At 29.8% G+C, this 17730-nt stretch overlaps 4 non-coding genes across 4 annotated transcripts; all 4 read left to right on the top strand.

The window, feature by feature from the left end:
- Positions 1-1175: 1175 nt before the first annotated feature.
- Positions 1176-1247, top strand: Trnag-ucc (transfer RNA glycine (anticodon UCC)). The gene has a single exon. It is a non-coding gene; the product is annotated as a tRNA-Gly (tRNA).
- A 2345-nt stretch (positions 1248-3592) lies between these two features.
- Trnag-ucc (transfer RNA glycine (anticodon UCC)) lies at positions 3593-3664 on the top strand. The gene has a single exon. It is a non-coding gene; the product is annotated as a tRNA-Gly (tRNA).
- Positions 3665-7321: 3657 nt separating this feature from the next.
- On the top strand, positions 7322-7393 carry Trnac-gca (transfer RNA cysteine (anticodon GCA)). Its single transcript has one exon. It is a non-coding gene; the product is annotated as a tRNA-Cys (tRNA).
- A 7040-nt stretch (positions 7394-14433) lies between these two features.
- On the top strand, positions 14434-14505 carry Trnac-gca (transfer RNA cysteine (anticodon GCA)). The gene has a single exon. It is a non-coding gene; the product is annotated as a tRNA-Cys (tRNA).
- The last annotated feature ends 3225 nt before the right edge of the window (positions 14506-17730 follow it).

Below are 17730 nucleotides of genomic sequence, written 5' to 3'. Positions count from 1 at the left end.
AGTACTATTTAATACGCTTTTCATATCTTATATTAATATGGGAAGCAGAGTTTATATCACTTCAGTTCTATACATTTATTAGCACATTTTTCACATTTATTGGGTTTTATCTCTCATCTTATAAGCTCATATTTTGAGGCTGAGACAGGTGTAAAATGAGCCATCACAGAAAAAGTCTTATCTAACTTTCAAAGTGAAATGATCTAACCATCTCAATACCAAGTATTCATAATTCATGTTGTTAGTTGAAATTATATTCAAAATTCACAGTAATGTGATTTGTTTTCAAATTATTGAATGTTACATGTATTCTTCTTTGTACATTTTCACAATTGAATTACATAAAATAAAATTAATAATCTTAACTTAAAGATTTAAGTTTTATCATGGAGACTTAAAATGATTTTGAAAATGATAAATTGTTATTACATTAAATGTTTTTGGAGTAAGTGCTTAAAACTTTAGCTAAAAACGGACATGAAAATTATTAAGTACCATAAAAAAAATAAAAGAATTCAACAGATGTATTGAAAAAAAATTAAATAAGATATATCTACAATGTCAAGATCAATTAGCACAATAAAATAAACTTTTTTCTAATTTAAATGAAGGTAGTTCTATACTACAAAATTAAAATAAATACTTTAAAAATTTGAGTTGAAAAATATTTTAAACATTTGAAAAACATTTAATTCAATTTATGGGAATTATTGGTAAGATTTTTGAGACAGTTATTAATATAGATTGACTAAAATACATAGTAAATACTTTGAACATTTGAGTAAAAAATATTTAAAAATTTGAACAACATTTAATTCATTTTATAGGGCTTATCGCTAAGATTTTCCAATATAACTTACAAGTCTTTGAAACAGTCATATAAATGCAGGTAGTTTATACATACAGTTTAAGTCACAGGTAACACAGGTAAACTCTACCTGTGCCCCTCAGAGGGCCCCTTAATTGAGTGTGATAATTATATTGTTTATATAGGTTTTAGACGTTCGGGGAACACACCGTAACTGTATTATGTGTAAGAAATTTAAACATCATAGAATGAAAACAAACAAACAATGCTTATAGATAAATTAAAACTTTTTAAAGAAAAGTTAATATTAAAAGAGATAAGACATAAAAAAATCTTTTGTACCATTTCTTATAAAAGTAGTCCGTCAGCGTCGGTGGTGTAATGGTCAGCATGGTTGCCTTCCAAGCAGTCGATCCGGGTTCAATTCCCGGCCGACGCACGCTTTTTGTAAAATTTATTTCAAGTATATTCTAATGTGTTAAAGTTTCTCCTATGATTTTTTATATATCTTAATTTACCTATATTTAAATGGGTTTCTGCACACTATGAAATATTGTTTTTGACTACATATAATTATAGAAAGGGTTTGACAATCTCGGTTATCTCTATCACAATACAAATTATTTTTCAATTCACCTGTAATGAAATACTAGAGGTATTTCGGACATTGAGATCACTAAATGATATCACCTGTATCCCAAATCAATAAATAATGACCTGAACTATATGACATACAACACAGATATTATATGTCATTAAGTCTTACGTTCTCTCATGATTGAATCTCTAATGAATTGATATCAGTTTATGTGACCACTTTTCATCTCATATTTTCATTATGAGAAGCTGGAAAACAAGGGCTATTCGAGACACTGTATTAAAAATGAATGGTAAAGAATCAATAAACTAAAGTAAAAATAAACGCTTCATCAAAGCTTTCGTAAAACTTGTTAAGAATCCCAAAGAAATATTCACTGAAAGTAAAATTTACAGCATCCAGTGTCTGTTTTATAGACACATTAGCAGGTGGATTTCAATGAACAAAAATCATATAATGGCACCTTCCTTGGCGACAAGGTCTTACAACAACCATTGTTCTGTGTGCCAAAATTCAATAAATTATCACTTATGATGTTTGAATGACTTTAAGACACATAGCAAATTTGATAGGCATTAATTTGGGGGATAGTTTACTTTATTTGAAAGAAGCATTTGACAGTAAAAATGCTAAGTACTCAATGGTCACCCTAAATTTAGAAAAATGAGTGAAAACGACATGGTGTAAGAATATCTATATGTTCTGTCACAAAAAAATATTTGCCAGATCTGTCACCCTTTGGCTTAGTTAATTTTTCCAACTTGAAAAAACACCTTGAAAAGAAGAAACATGTCCAGGAAATCATAGAATCTGCCATATTTCAGTATAGGAAGGGCCATATTCAAATAAGAGTTCTAAAAACAAACAGAAATTGGATAAAATTATTATGGACACGTGTTTTAATTAAAAGAAAATATTTAAGTTAAATCATTGAAAAGCGTCTTTTGCTTCTTTCCGAGCACCGAGGACGTTGTTTATTGAACAACCCTCGTATTTCTCAAATATATTGTTGCACAGTATTCGAGAGTTCCTCCTTCACTGCTGATAATATTTTTAAAGAAAAAACGCTTTAGAACATGTCTTGGAACCCACGATGTTAAATTAGTTCAAAAGATTTTTATGCACTTTTGAAATCCAATATAGGCATGGCCATTCAAATTTATTTCATTTATTGGGATTACTTAAAATATTTAGAACTGACAAATGATTTTTAAAAAAATCCTCCTGAGAAAGGGAGCTAGGGGGTAAAAGTTGGATATCTAGACCCAATGTGATGGCTCTCTGTAGTCGAGTTCAGTATAAAAATAAAAACAAAAAACTATATATAAAAAAATGTACGGAACAAGTCAGCCAAAATACAAATATGATGTAGATAATGTTAAGAAAATTATGAAAGCGATAATGTTACGAAGTGTTAAATTAAAACAAATTAAAACAAAGTTGTTGAAATTAATGTAACATCAACCTATCTTTCAATGATGTTTCAATTCTTTTTAATTTTTATTTTTTATTTTTTTTTATTTAAGCAATTTAACTCAATGCTCCAAAATGTAGCAAACTAGTAAGTGCTCGAGTTAGATAATTTCGCCTTTTTTCCCCTCTATATACAAATTAAAGAAGAAGTCTAAAGTATACTTTTGATTGGTGCAGATTTGCAGCACACTGGTCCGAAATTAATTGTATTGATGACAAGATTCACATAAGCATTCTTTGAAGAAATTGCATGCATATTAATTGTGCACAAAATGCAAATGATATTTGAGTAATAAAGGCCTATCCGTGTATTATTGAGCTGTCATCTCTGAACATATACATAGTCTTTTAAACTTAAAAAATGGATTTAAAAGTATGCTATTCTACTTATTTTTTTTAATGAAAATAAGTAGGACAAAAAGACAGCAAAACGGCGTCATTGTCTAGAGGAACCCTTGAGCTTCCATCTCAAAGTACATACACATTAATTATTTGTAGAGGTACGTGGCAGATGCCTTTGGGTTACTGTATCACACATGTTAGTGTTTCTAAAATTAGATTTAAAAAGAAATATAAACAACAAATAAAAAAAACGAAGAAAGAGACAAAATAATTCTTAGAATAGTTAAGATGCATTTATAAAGTTTTATATATTTTTAAAAATTAAAATCATATAATATATTTTGGAATTTTTATTTATATCATTTATATAAGCGTCGGTGGTGTAATGGTCAGCATGGTTGCCTTCCAAGCAGTCGATCCGGGTTCAATTCCCGGCCGACGCATTTTTTTATGGAAAAATATGGCTCTTATATCTGTTTGCACTCTTTTTCAACCCTCCGCTTGAAAAAGCGGGAAGGTATGTAGTGATCGGGATGTCTGTATGTCCGTCTGTACGTATGTCTGTTACGCTTTAGTGTACCGATCTCTTATTCGCAGGTCCTCTTTTACCACTGAATGAAATTTAAAGTGACTTTCACAGAATCTTTTTATATAGTGCCATTGTGACCTCACATTTTACTTTTTGATCAGAATCATATTTTGAGTTTCCCAGAGCAAAAAATGAGGACGACCATTTTTCTATAATATTGAAGGTACATGTACCCATCCATATCGCAATTCCTTCTTTACCACTAAATGAAATTGAATGATACTTTCATAGATACTTTGTTACATAGTACCACTGTGCACCTCCTATTTTTTTTTTATTTGACACTTATTTCGGGTCTTCCAGTGGGAAACATGGTCTTTAGTTTATAACCATATGGAAGACGGAAGTATCATTGAGCTTATTGCTCAAAGTACCACTACTTTTTTCTACCCTTTGGTTTTTTATGAGATTTCGAGAAGACAAACTTGAAATGCTTTACAAGAAAACGTACCTTGTCATTGGTACCAATAAATCATGATGATAATACTGACAAAGATGCTTAATTTTGTTTGCTTCTTAATTCAACGTGTAACTCTTTTTGCTCTGGGAAACCCACGTAACAGACAGACGTTCAACTTTTTTTAAGTTGTGATTCCTAGTTTCATTTACTTTGATACATGTATATTATAAGAACAATTGATATATTATAAGAACAACCATACCCATGTGTGCGAAAGAAATTTTCAGTTTCATTTAATCATCATGCAGTCACATCTATCAGTGCAATTTGCACAAGTCCATACTCTTTTCCCTAAAATGTAAAATGAAAAGAGAAAAACAGTAATCAATCCAAAAAGATGACAGCTGCATAAAAAGTACCCAATTTGCAAAAATATCAAAGTTATTTTCAATAGCATTGTTCTGCCTCGCCTGTACCTGTGTTACTCATTTACATGTGGTCGTCTGTTCAATATTTTTCTTCAAAGTATCATTATCATTTCAAGCTCAATGATATATAATAATGGTATGTTGTGCCTCTACGATTTTCTGAAATACGAAAATATGAAAACAATTTTAACATCATCTGTTAATGCTTAAATAATGGTTAAATACAATTGTTCATTCAATGTAAAAAAAAAAAAATAAAACTGTTGAAATAGGATATTAATGAATGTAATAACTTTAAAAATGAAATGAAATTTTTTTGTGTGGACTTCAATTTAAAATTTACAGAAATGATCGACTTTATATCTGTAAACAATATGCATTTTCATTCTTTCTTTCAATAATGCGATATACATGTATCCCTTTGAACTCGAGATAAAAGATATCATCTGGGTCCTAAAAACAAAACTTAATGCTAAATGTGATGATTTGAACGTATGCATCGCCAACTTTCCTTATTTATACAGCAATATAATATATCACCTGCACATGGAGTCACAATTAGTACACAATTCCTGTGAAATACAAACAAATTTGGTGGCGGTGGTGGATGGGGCGCCGGAGGCTAAAATTTGAATTTCAATCCATCATCACATAGAGTTCATGTCTTCCAGATGATTCTATACGTAAGAACGTGCTCTATATACCAACAAATTCTGAAACGAGGCAAGATAACACCCCACCCCCCCCACCCACCAATGGTGAGACAAGGACATCAACAGTCTCGTATAAAATCAACATTTTGCTAATTCTATATAAGGTCGATATTATGTCATTATAAGCAAATTCAATCTAACATTAATTAGAATGCTGACTGGCTTTTTCATTGAAACTTAATCATTTTTCACACTGAATTATCTACGATTTTTTTCGTTTATCGATCATTACAAGGCGCGCACGATGGGGAGGCTTACTTCTCCAAGGCAACATATCCCAACATAGAAGATAATAGATTTTTGCTTCTGATTTGCATTGTTTCAATGGAGCTTTTGGGCATAATCAATGTTCATTTCTTCAAAATTCAAGAAAACGTAAAATTAAATAACATGTGATTTCTTAAATGATAAATGAAATCTTATTAAACAATTGAAGGAATATGTTTCATATATACATTTAATCTACAACTTAAGAGATAATTTACAACAATGTTTTTGTTTGAAAATTTCAATTTAGATAAATGCATTTTTCGGGCAAAATTATTATTCAATAATCAGTATGTAGATATTCACAAAGAACAAGATTCATGTTGATATGAGCTTACTTGCGAAGTAGAAAATATGGTAACTTCTCACTTCTATATGATTATAATGTTCTTGCATAAGTATACATTTTTAAGTTTGAAAGAATATATGCCTAATTTTTATAAGTTATTTTACTCAGATTTAAAAGACTAATATATAACAGAAACTCTGAGGCCATACCTTTAAATAGATTTAATTTGAATTATGTTGTAGAAAAAAAAAAGAAAACTCTTAATTGTTGACAAGAGGTTTTCTGAAATTTGTCCTTTTAAATCGAAAATATAACAAATGATAACAAATTCTAAAGAAGATGGGGGGATAAGGCAGACAGAATGCCTATAGTCATATATTAAGAACTCACATTTGACATGTAAATTGAGTATTTAAATTTTCATTATTAAAATTAATGAAACTATGAGAAAATCAATTTCTGAGAGAAATAGATCTCTTTAAAAAATTTCTTTTATAAAATTTTTTGATGATATACGTGGGATTCGAACCCCAGCAATAAAATACCGAAAAATCATACTGAATTGAGACTAACGCGCTAACCACTGTGCTACATGAATCATCTTGATTAAGGGCATTTAAATCATGTTTGTGATATGACCCTTGACTTAAAGGACGAAGTATTTTTCGGAAAAATGTGAATGCTTTGTCATAAAAGTGTACTTTTCAGGTATAGTGGGTCATCGCTCAAATTTTTTTGTAAACCATCAATATTTATTTTATCGCAAACTTTTATGATAATCTTTCACAAAAATGGAGCGAAGACCCATTCATATTGAAAAAAATTGTTAAAGAATGAAAAAAATGATCGTTTTTGTTCATTTAAGTCTGTGTGTGCTTTTTCATAGGCAAATATTTTCAGTCTTTGTGAGATTTTTGTAAATTATAGAGATTTTACATTATGTATACATTAAAATTAGATGAAGTATGAAATAAAATTTGGATATGATTGAGATTAAATTTTTCACTTCATTATCTGTCGCGCTTTAGACATTCTGCCCGCCTTATTCCCCCATCTTCTTTGCAGAATGGGGACAATTAAAATAAAAAGGTTAAGTGGCACTACTTCTACAATTATAGTAATATTTATGTACTATCAAATTTGTGCTTTGCTACTGTTTAACACTATAAAATAAAGTATTATAATTCCATAGACTGAGGGATTTGCTGAGGCTATTGTTTTGTTTAATAAATCTAAGGATTAATCTCTTGAAATAATTTTAATTGGAGATATTAATATAAAGTAAATGCACAAAAATTGATGGAGTAAATATGAACACTTTATTTGATAAAGATAAGGGCTGGAATGACAACGTATCGATTGTTAGATTGGATAGCATATTCTTAGAGGTCTTATCGCTCTTTGTTTAATATCAGGGGATATAGCTCAGTGGTAGAGCATTCGACTGCAGATCGAGAGGTCCCCGGTTCGAACCCGGGTGTCCCCTTTGGTTAATATTTTTATTTACTCTTCGAAAAAAAAAGAAACATATGGAGATAACGGACAGTATTCAAGATCAAAAGTTCTTAAAACAATACAAAATAGGAGCAAACACGGACCTCCAAAACATCAGAGGTGGGATCAGGTGCCAAGGAGGAGTGAGCATCCTCTGCCGACCGGTCACACCCGCCATGTGCTCCTTGTCTTGATCGGGAAATAACGAAAAAAAAAACTGTCATCAATTCAGCGTATAAATAGTGGACTAGCAATTGGTATGAAAAACTTCAGTCAGCATTTGACTTAAGGATAAATTGTATTTGTTGACAAGGTCATTGTATCGACCATGGAACTTGTGAAATGATGACTTTAAACGAAACTACTGATATTCTTGTTTCATCAACTTGTTTGTCAATAATTAACCTCGTTTTAGAAATTGTTTATATGTAGAGTATGCTCATGCATATCGAAATAACTGAGATACATAAACTCCATATGCAAGCAATGAAGGTATATTTCTGCATACATATGTAAGTAAGGGAAGCTGACGATAGAAAAGTTAAAGTCATCACGTTTATCAAAGAGCGTAGTTATAAGATTACCATCAATGTCTTTTTCAAGTAAAACATATCTTTGTCAAGCTCCCTAGGATATATCGTATCGACACAGGAATGGAAATAACCATTGTTAATTGACAGTTCGTCGTCGATATATCTACATGTCGAGTTGAGGGCCACAGCAATTGTTTTCTTCTTTTCATGCATAAAATTTTGCACAAGTTCTGCTTCATCTGAATACAAAAAAAAATGTCTACTAAAACGGAGCGCAATCGGTACCCATGAGGATTCCAATAAATTGTTTGAGGACCTGATCTCCAAAAACCAAACAGACTCAAGCATCTTTTTGATGTCATTTTCAGAGTAAATCAATATATCATTGGGTAAAATGCTGACTAACGCTTTTTCATACTAAATGTAAGTCCATTTTTTATACACAGCATTAACGACGGATTTTCCCGTTATTTCTCGATCATGACAAGGAGTATATGGCGGGTGTGACCAGTCGGCAGGGGATGATCACTCCTCCATGGCACCTGATCTCATCTCTGATGTTTTGGAGGTCCGTGTTTGCTCTGCTTCTTATTTTTGTATTGTTTTATGGACTTTTGATCTTGAATACCTTTTGTTATCTCCATATGTTTCATAAAGCTGCTAACTGATACTAAATCTGGTGTTTATGATTTTTTAATGCAGTTTTGCATCTTACGAGTAAATGTTTTATAGCATACCGTTACTATTATATAGTATAACTTGGGTAGCTGTTAAACACATTCCTTAAATGAATGATGTTTTATCAGTTCATAATATTCATCTCCATCCATACTTTGTGACAATGTATCAGAATGCACTCGAAAGAATACAACCACAATCAACATATCTCTTTCATGGTGTGATATTTTACTTCAAGAAGACGTTGCTGCAAAATAGCTACTAACCTTTGTAATAAACGCGATAACTTTTACTTTTCTATCGTTAATTTGTTTTATTAATGTTGCAATATGCATACATATGGGGGTTGTAAATCCCATGCTATTAGATTCACAAGATCTTGTTCTGTGTGTGTGAACAACATCGATAAGGAGGCAATCTATAAAATCTCAAGAGGAAAGCTTTAGAGGAAAAGGGTTCGCAAGTTTAGGAAAATGTCCATTCCGAAGTTGAGCGTCTCACTGTTTACTGCAATTTCGCCCCCAGTGGCGAACTTTTACAATTCACTGATAAATTATTTTGCATACCTTACTTAATAATACTTATTTTTAAATTTTGTTTCTTCTTTAAAATTTTGATGCATTTACTTATATGTTTATATATTGCTATACTATTCTTTCACATCAAAATTAAAACTTTTCTAAATTCATGTATGTGTTAAAATATCAGGTTCGATGCCATATTGTGAGTGCATGTGTATAACATATTTACTTTTTTTAACTATAGAAGGCAATCATTGGTAATAGTTAAGTTAATATCACATGTGTCCAGGCCTAAGAGATTCTAAAAAATATTTTACGCGTGTTTTTACATCCACAACTGTGTAAACATTTTGTTTTCTGAAAGCAATATTTCTAAGTAACCCTAGTTTTGATTTAAGATGAATTGGTCTGCATAACTCCGGAATCCAGGACATCAGGTCATACATATACATAGTTTCATATATTTTTATTTTTGCACAAATCTTTAGATTTGATGGTTGATGACTGACAACGAGAAAAATAGTAAGTTGCAGATAAAAGATCTTTAGTGAGACACATTTGTTATAGTACTATCATTTTGGAAACTAATTAAACACGGAATCATTTAAGTGTTAGCAATAGGGAATCCGTATTAAAAGTCAGCTTTTTTGTAAGGATTTTAACTTGTTTTTCTTCTCATTGCTCTTCATACTATACTGCTAAAAACACTTATTCTTTTCTTAAGGTATATATCTTATTGCTATAAATTAGTTTCAATATCTTTCAATAACGTAAATAACTCTTTACAGAGGACATTTAGGTCAGGTCGGGTTTTAAAATGAAAATCACACCCCACCCCCTCTTAAAAGATAAAACAGCGATGGGCAAAATGTTAACCCATATCTTAGTCAGGTAGGCAAAATATGGGATTCATTCTACTAGCAAATGCTTTAAGAATTAGCAACCGATATCATTATTGAATGTTCCCTGTTTATATTTAAAACATTTGCAATAACTCTTAACAGTAAAATCAACTTAATGATTATTGGATATTAGTATCACATACAACTATGGTTTTAACACATAAATTTAAAGGTAGTAGGGTAATTATATTATTCTTATTATGTTATTTTAGAATTATAAGATCGTCTCCAACAAATTATCTGAAGTATCGCCAAATTATGTTACAATGAATTTATTTATCAAACTTTTTTACGTAAACAGTAATCTGAAAATGTACGTATAATGTATATGTAAGGTCTTGTATAGCCTTTAACTGCCGGACGAGGCTTTTCTGGATGATATATACATGTAAGTACTACCGATTCCGAAATTGTACGCAATCTTACTTTTTGAAAATCGACTTCTGGGAAATGCTAGTTTTGTTTTAGCTTTAGATATATATACGGAAATCCGGAAAGATAAAGTATATGCTATGTAACGTAAAAAATAAATTTTTACTTTATTTTAGATTTATTTTAGAATTCTAGCCTACACAAGATTTTTTTTTTTTTAAAAATTCAAATTAATTTAAATATTTTGTTACCAGAATTTAAAGGTGCATATACAGACACAGATTTGAAGTTAAAAATTTCTCAAGTTTTCTGTATAATATCACGACTTAAATATTGCAATGGCATTTTACACGAAAATATATTAAAAATCTTATTTCAACTAAAAGTCATTGAAACTTCAAATTTTTGGACGGGTTTCATTGATACATCCTTGCACTATCACAAATTTTAATTTTACCTGCCCCAAGTCATGTTATATTGTATAACAAAAGTTGAAATAAGGTTCATTCCTTTATAGAAACAAAGGTATAAGAAATGATGGGGAACATGTCGGACACAAAGACCGCTCGATAGGTTGTATTTGTATGAAAACGATTGAAGCAAAATCTTGATTAAATAAGCAACTTTGTAACATATCTCTTATATCAGTTGCATGCGTAATCAGACAATTCGAAAATAATGTTAACATCAGGAAGATTTCCCCCGTTTTTTACTACATTATTAAATTCTTAAATGGTCTTAATACAACTAAAAAGAAATACATGTAACAAAGTCGATGTCTATGGCAATGACATCGGTTTGGGTATACATATATTTTTATAAATTAAAGTTAAAATTCCGCCTTTGCGTTAAGATTTCACCAAAGGTAAACAAGTCCAAAAATGCATTTTTACAATAGCTAAAAAATTCTGTGATTTATAAAGTTAAATATTTACTGTTAATAAATATATTATTGATTTAAAGATAGAAAGTATCACTTAAAATCGAATATTTAAATAAATATTTTTTAACGAAAGAAAAAATGTATTAATTTAAAAACAAAATTAATGCACATGCTTATTCTGTACTTTAGGTAAAAAAAAGCATAATTCCAAAAATAATATATGTTCATCAATGAAGGGATAAGTTTGGTATAAATAGTCTCTGAAAGGCTGTTATTGTAAGCATGAACTATATAAAGACAAGACCCCTATAAAATCCGCCATTTGCAATGTACTTTCGGTTTCATTTCTTGACATTTGAACATTTTAAACATTAAACAGTGAAAACAACTTTCAAGAGGCTATCAAAGTCTAACTCGTCCTTCATTGATAAATACGTAATGTTTCTGCTATGATGTACTTCTCTAAAAGTACGGAAATAATAAGTTGTATTTTTAAGAAGAAAATGTATGTTTTTTTTTAATTTCAATTAATATTTTTATTAAAAAAGTATTTATCAAGTGATACTTTCTGTCTGTTAATCAATGACATACATTTATAAACAGTAAAACTTTTAACTCTATAAACCATATAGTTTTGGAACTATTGCAAAAATAATTTTTTGGACAAGTTGACCTTGGGTGAAAACTTAACACACATATTCTGTATTTTGACCTTTATATGACATCCGTTTTTCTTTCGGATACTATAACGCTATTGCAAAAATAATTTTTTGGAACTTCTTAATATTTTTCAAACAACGACTGAACTTTGTTACTTCCTATCTCAAGTATTGGTTATGAAAAGATTATGTCATTTCAATTGCAGTTCAAACTCTGTTATAACAAATCAAAAATAAGTTCGCATTTTTATTTTACATTCACAAAAATGTGTTATTTTAAAGCACCTTTATATGACACAGAAAGTCCGAAAAAATGTCTCTTAAATTTGTGACCAAACGTTTCATAGAATTTGTTACCTTAAATAAAATAAATATTCATAACAAATACTAAACTAGTGCTAATTGTAACGGGAACCGGAAATCGTCCCTTTTAGTGCCATATTCACTGTAATATACATATGTAACACAAAAATCACTTGTGTATTTCTAATTTCATTCGTAATATTTATACTAAAATATATTCTGAATCCCATCTTGAAAACAAAGTAAAAGGTATTTCAAGTTTGGATTGCAGCACACGTGCAAATTTTTTTTTCTATATCGCATTGTAGGATATCCTAATGAATGACAAATTTCAAAGCATTTCGTCAAAAAACAAAGGAGATATTTAAAGTCCAGATCGCAGCACACGTGCATGCGCGTGATTTCTTAAATGTTTTTGTATTTTTCAACATCAATGTATGACTTTATTTTAAATTGCAAAGCATTTCATCAAAAAACAACGGAGATATAGTCATTTAAAATGTCAGTTACAGCACACGTTGCCGTGATTTCATGAAATTTTTTCTATATCATATTGTATTGGTTTTAAATTTCAAAGCATTTCGTCAAAAGATTATGTCATTTCATATAATGCAGTTTCAAATCATTTCTTAAAAAATGTAAAAGTTATAACATATTAAGTATATAAAATAAGTTCGCATTTTTATTTTACCCTAAAAAGGTTTTAGGTCACAAAAATGTGTTATCAGAATAATAATAATAATAACTAGCAACCATTTCAGCATTGAAACTCTCACTACAGTTATTCTACACGTGATTTCACGAAAATTTTTATATATCATATTGTAGGGAATCCTAATGTATGACTATGTTATAAATTTCAAAGCATTTCATCGAAAGTTTTGTTTCAAAAGAGATGTAATCATATCTATTTTATATATCCTTATATAATGAAAAAATGTTCAAAAAATATAGGAAAATAAATATATTAAATTTGTGACCGCGCAAACGTTTACACTACACACCTATTAACCCTAAAAAGGTTTTAATTTGTTACCTTACAAAAAAAGTAAAATAAATATTCATAACAAATACTAAAAAAAATATATATGGTGAATCGCCAGCGTGGATATATACGCCATTGGGGACCACCACTTCAAATTTTTAAATGCGAATATCTCGAGGTGGGCATTTTCGATTCTAAATCAAATTACATATTTATCATTTTCAAATATGTCTCTATTATTCTTATTAATATCAATAAAAAATTAAAATGAAACAAAAAAGTAAAAAATGTTTTTCAATCACTTCCTGATTTAAAAATATTCATTTACATTTTTTAGTGGAAAAAGTGAAATTTTGCAGCTTTTTTCCACACCAATTTATTAAAAATAAAAATGTATACTTTGATATATATAAAATGGATAAATGTCACTGATTTAAAAATATTCATTTACATTCAACTTTACACCAATTTATTTATGTATACTTTGATACTGTTTTCACTATTTATACTTCAAAAGTGAAGTTGATAGCTGTAAGCTCATTGATATTGGGCATTGGCGGTATTATTGTCTTGTTTAAAATTCTCAGGAGGATCAACTTTAAGTGACAGATTTAGAATCAAACAAGAACAAAAAGAATGAGAGAAAGTAAATACTTTTTTACATTATTTAATACTTTAATATGTGTAAATAAGTAATATAATTTCTGAGCAAGAATAATTATAAGATAAAAAGACATTAAAATTTTTACAATTATTTGTCGTAATATACGCGTGCAAAACAAAATTTGCAAAAAGTAAGATTTTTAAAACACTGTATATACATAATTTAAATTCAGAAATTTAAATATCGAAAAAAGTGCATTATTGGAGATTTTCATTACTTTTTCTTAATTGTCTAAACGCATATTTTACAATTATTTTAAGGAAACCTTTGTAAATATATGAGCTTCATAATATCTAAATTACATTTGATGAACTTATAAGGAAAAAAAAAATAGAGTATATTCTATACTATGAGGCAATGGTAAAAAAAAAACAACAAAATTTGATATTACTAAACAACGTTAGACATGTACCTTAAGAAACTGCATATGAAAAGAGATAAATAAAAGACGATGTGGATTATTTTTCTCCTTATCGATTACGAGAATGTACAAGGTATAATTTAACGTGTTAACTCTTTACATATAACAGCAGGGGATATAGCTCAGTGGTAGAGCATTCGACTGCAGATCGAGAGGTCCCCGGTTCGAACCCGGGTGTCCCCTTAACAACTTATTTTTCCTTTGCCCTTGTTAGTAAAAAATTATCAGTTTTTTACTATTGCTGCAGAAAATAAGTTGCTTCATAGAATGTGGGCAATGCCTTCTTTGAACCTTACTCAATCTTTTCATTTTTGCGTTTACTGTTGTCGTTTACTTTTCATTGAGTCAGAAATTGTAATTGTCGTTAACTCGTTTAATGAAGTTCTAATTCAATTATTAGAAAACGACATTGTTTTATCACTATAATTGAGCATCTCTGGGGATCGTTCTACGACAAAGGATATATTTCGGGGTCAGATATATTATAGGTAATTATTATTATTTTCCCAGTCACAGTCTCCTTCAGTAAGCTCTTGTGAAGTTATTATAATGTCTTCCAAAAAAAATTAATAAAAAAGAAAATATTTTGCGTTATGTTTATTGTGTAAACAAAGAAAATCCAAGTGATTATACTGATCTACATGTGATACAAAATGGAATAAATTTGCACTTTGCATTGTTTCATGCTTTTTTACATACATGTATCATTTTTCCACAAGAGAGTACCATATATTGTGACATATTGTTCGAGGGATTAAACACCAGATCCTAGAGATTTTGAGATTCAAAAAAAAAATAAATAAATAAATAAATAAATAAAAACATGGAAGAAATATTAGAAAACACAGTAACTTTGTTCGATAGTGAATTGAAACAATATATATAAAATATACAACTATGGAGAGTAAATAAAATCTAAAACTTACACTTGATACCAGTTTCATGGGTAAAGGGTTCAGTTTTGAAGCTTATGAAACATCGAATTTAACGATCTACTTTATGTTGAACATCTCTCAATCTTCATCCTTGCATCTTTGTTTAAGTTTTAGGAACATTATTAACAAAAATTGTAAACTTCTTATTACCCTAAATTTCGCACCCACCCTTTTTGATTTTTTTTAAAAGGTGTTAGATTAAGTTGTCAAACCTTAAAGTTGCATTTCAAAATTGGTGGACTTTAATATATTTTTAATGTTCTGGTGATAATGAGCTCTCAATATACGAAAAACTATGTCTTTTCATAAGGTAGAAAGGGATAAGGCAATGCATTAGTTTGAATATCAGTTAGCTTAAATTGTTCTTCAATAACGTGAAAAACTTATTTACAGATAACATCCGAGTCAGGTCTGATTTATAAATATATGTCAACAAATGGCTCTACAATCAGAAGTTGTTATTAAATTTGGTAACAAATACTAGTTTCAGTTTGAAGTGTTCCCTATTACAATTTAGAATAATTGATTTATTATACGGTTGAATCAGTTTCATGACTAAAGAATTAGGGTATCTATGTCTTTCAACTTATTCGCTCCTCGACAAAATGTCTTTGAACGGCCAATTCCCAATCTTTACAAGGTGATAAATTAGTATCATCTTACGCGTATTGAATTTTGTACGAAATCTTATTTTTCTGAAATTTGGTTTCTGGGAAATGCTAGTTTTGCTTTAACTTAAGCCGTATAATTGTAATACGAAAGCCCAGACAGATCAAATATAGGCTTATGTAAGTTAAAAGTATTTTTTAAAATTTTGATTAAGTTTAAAAGTAGTTAAATCGATAGCAGACTTTTAAAACAAATTAATTTATTTTAATTATTGCGTCACCAGAATAAAACGGACATAAAACAGAGGCAAAGGGTTATCAAAAGTGTTTTTGGTGAAAATATCCATCAATTTTTCTCTCTGTCATGATTATTTTTCGTATCAAGGTAGGACATATTGTTTTTAAAGTTTAGTTTATTATAGTTAGACCAATTTGTTTTATAATGCTGCTTAAATCTTCATTAAGTAATAGGCCGGGGTGTTATTTCTTGAAGAATAAATCATATTACAAAAGGAACTGATCTAATGTATGAGCTGTTAAAGAAAAAACGTTTTTATTCTGAGACCATTTTCATTTAATTTTATGATTTGCCTTTCATTCCCCTATCAGAAAAATCATACCAGATTTTGTACAATTGTACATATATGTAACATTAAAAAATATGTTCCATCTCAAAAGAGTTCAAACTATATATATATATCATCCTCGTTGTATTCCTAGTTTAGTAAACTCTGTACATATGATTATATGTTTATGGCAGAGATTTTCAGCTTTCTTCAAGCAAGCTGATTAGGTTGAAACTCCTGATATCATATAAATTGAAATCACTTTCATTTGAGCTTTAAATACTCTTTTGGGACTTCTTGAAGCATCATATTAATATGAAACATATGGAGATAATGGACAGTATTCAATATCAAAGTCCATAAAACAATACAATAGGAGTAGAGCAAACACGGGCCTCCAAAACATCAGAGGTGGGATCAGGTGCCATGGAGAAGTGAGCATCCCTGCCGACTGGTCACACCCGTCGTGTGCTCCTTATCATGATCGGGAAATAATCAAAAAATTCGTCGTCAATTCAATGTATAGATAATGGACTAACAATTAGTATGAAAAAACATCAGCCAGCATTTGACTCAATGATAAACTGTATCTGCTGACAAGGCCACTTTATCGACCATAGAACTTACGAAATGATGACTTTAAACGAGGTTGCTGATACTCTTGTTTCATCAACTTGTTTGTCAATAATTTACCTCGTTTTAGAAATTGTTCATACATAGAGAATGCTCTAGGACGTTCTCAAAGGATTTTCTCGACAAATAAAAATGGAAGGTTATAATAATAAATTGTATAAACAGTGAAGAATATCGATTGCGGAAAGAGGAAAACGCAAATCTTTAGAAACAAGAGAGATGTAATTGGATATCCTAGGAGGAGTAGACATCCCCTGTTGATTATTCTTGATCATGTATACGGAGTTATTTGTAGTCAAAAGGGAAATCAAACAATTATTTGGAGACATGTCAGTTAAGATATTCATATGATAGGTAGTGGTTGCAAACAAGGTCATAAAAACGACTTTATTCTGGCCTAGTAAAACACCAACTTTATTAATAACTTCGCAATCAGGTAGGTAGTTTAAGGATCGGTAAGGTTTTTTTCTTATTACAAATTTGTTTTAGAGATTGTTGTAATACAACTATAAACGAATCAGAACCTCTACCGCCATTTAAGATGCGATTTTGGAAATGTCCCCGTTTTCAGATGATTTTTTATAAAAGATAAAAATCCTTACCTCCTGGAGATTGACCTTTAAAGCCAGCCGTTCACCTCTCTCGATTATGTAATTTTGATAAGGA

The sequence above is a fragment of the Saccostrea cucullata genome, unplaced genomic scaffold, assembly GCF_032062105.1.
Source record: "Saccostrea cucullata isolate Sc308-1 unplaced genomic scaffold, CSIRO_AGI_Scuc_v1 ctg138, whole genome shotgun sequence".
Lineage (NCBI taxonomy): Eukaryota > Metazoa > Mollusca > Bivalvia > Ostreida > Ostreidae > Saccostrea > Saccostrea cuccullata.
The sequence above is the reverse complement of the archived record's forward strand: the minus strand, read 5'-3'. Positions and strand labels throughout refer to the sequence as shown.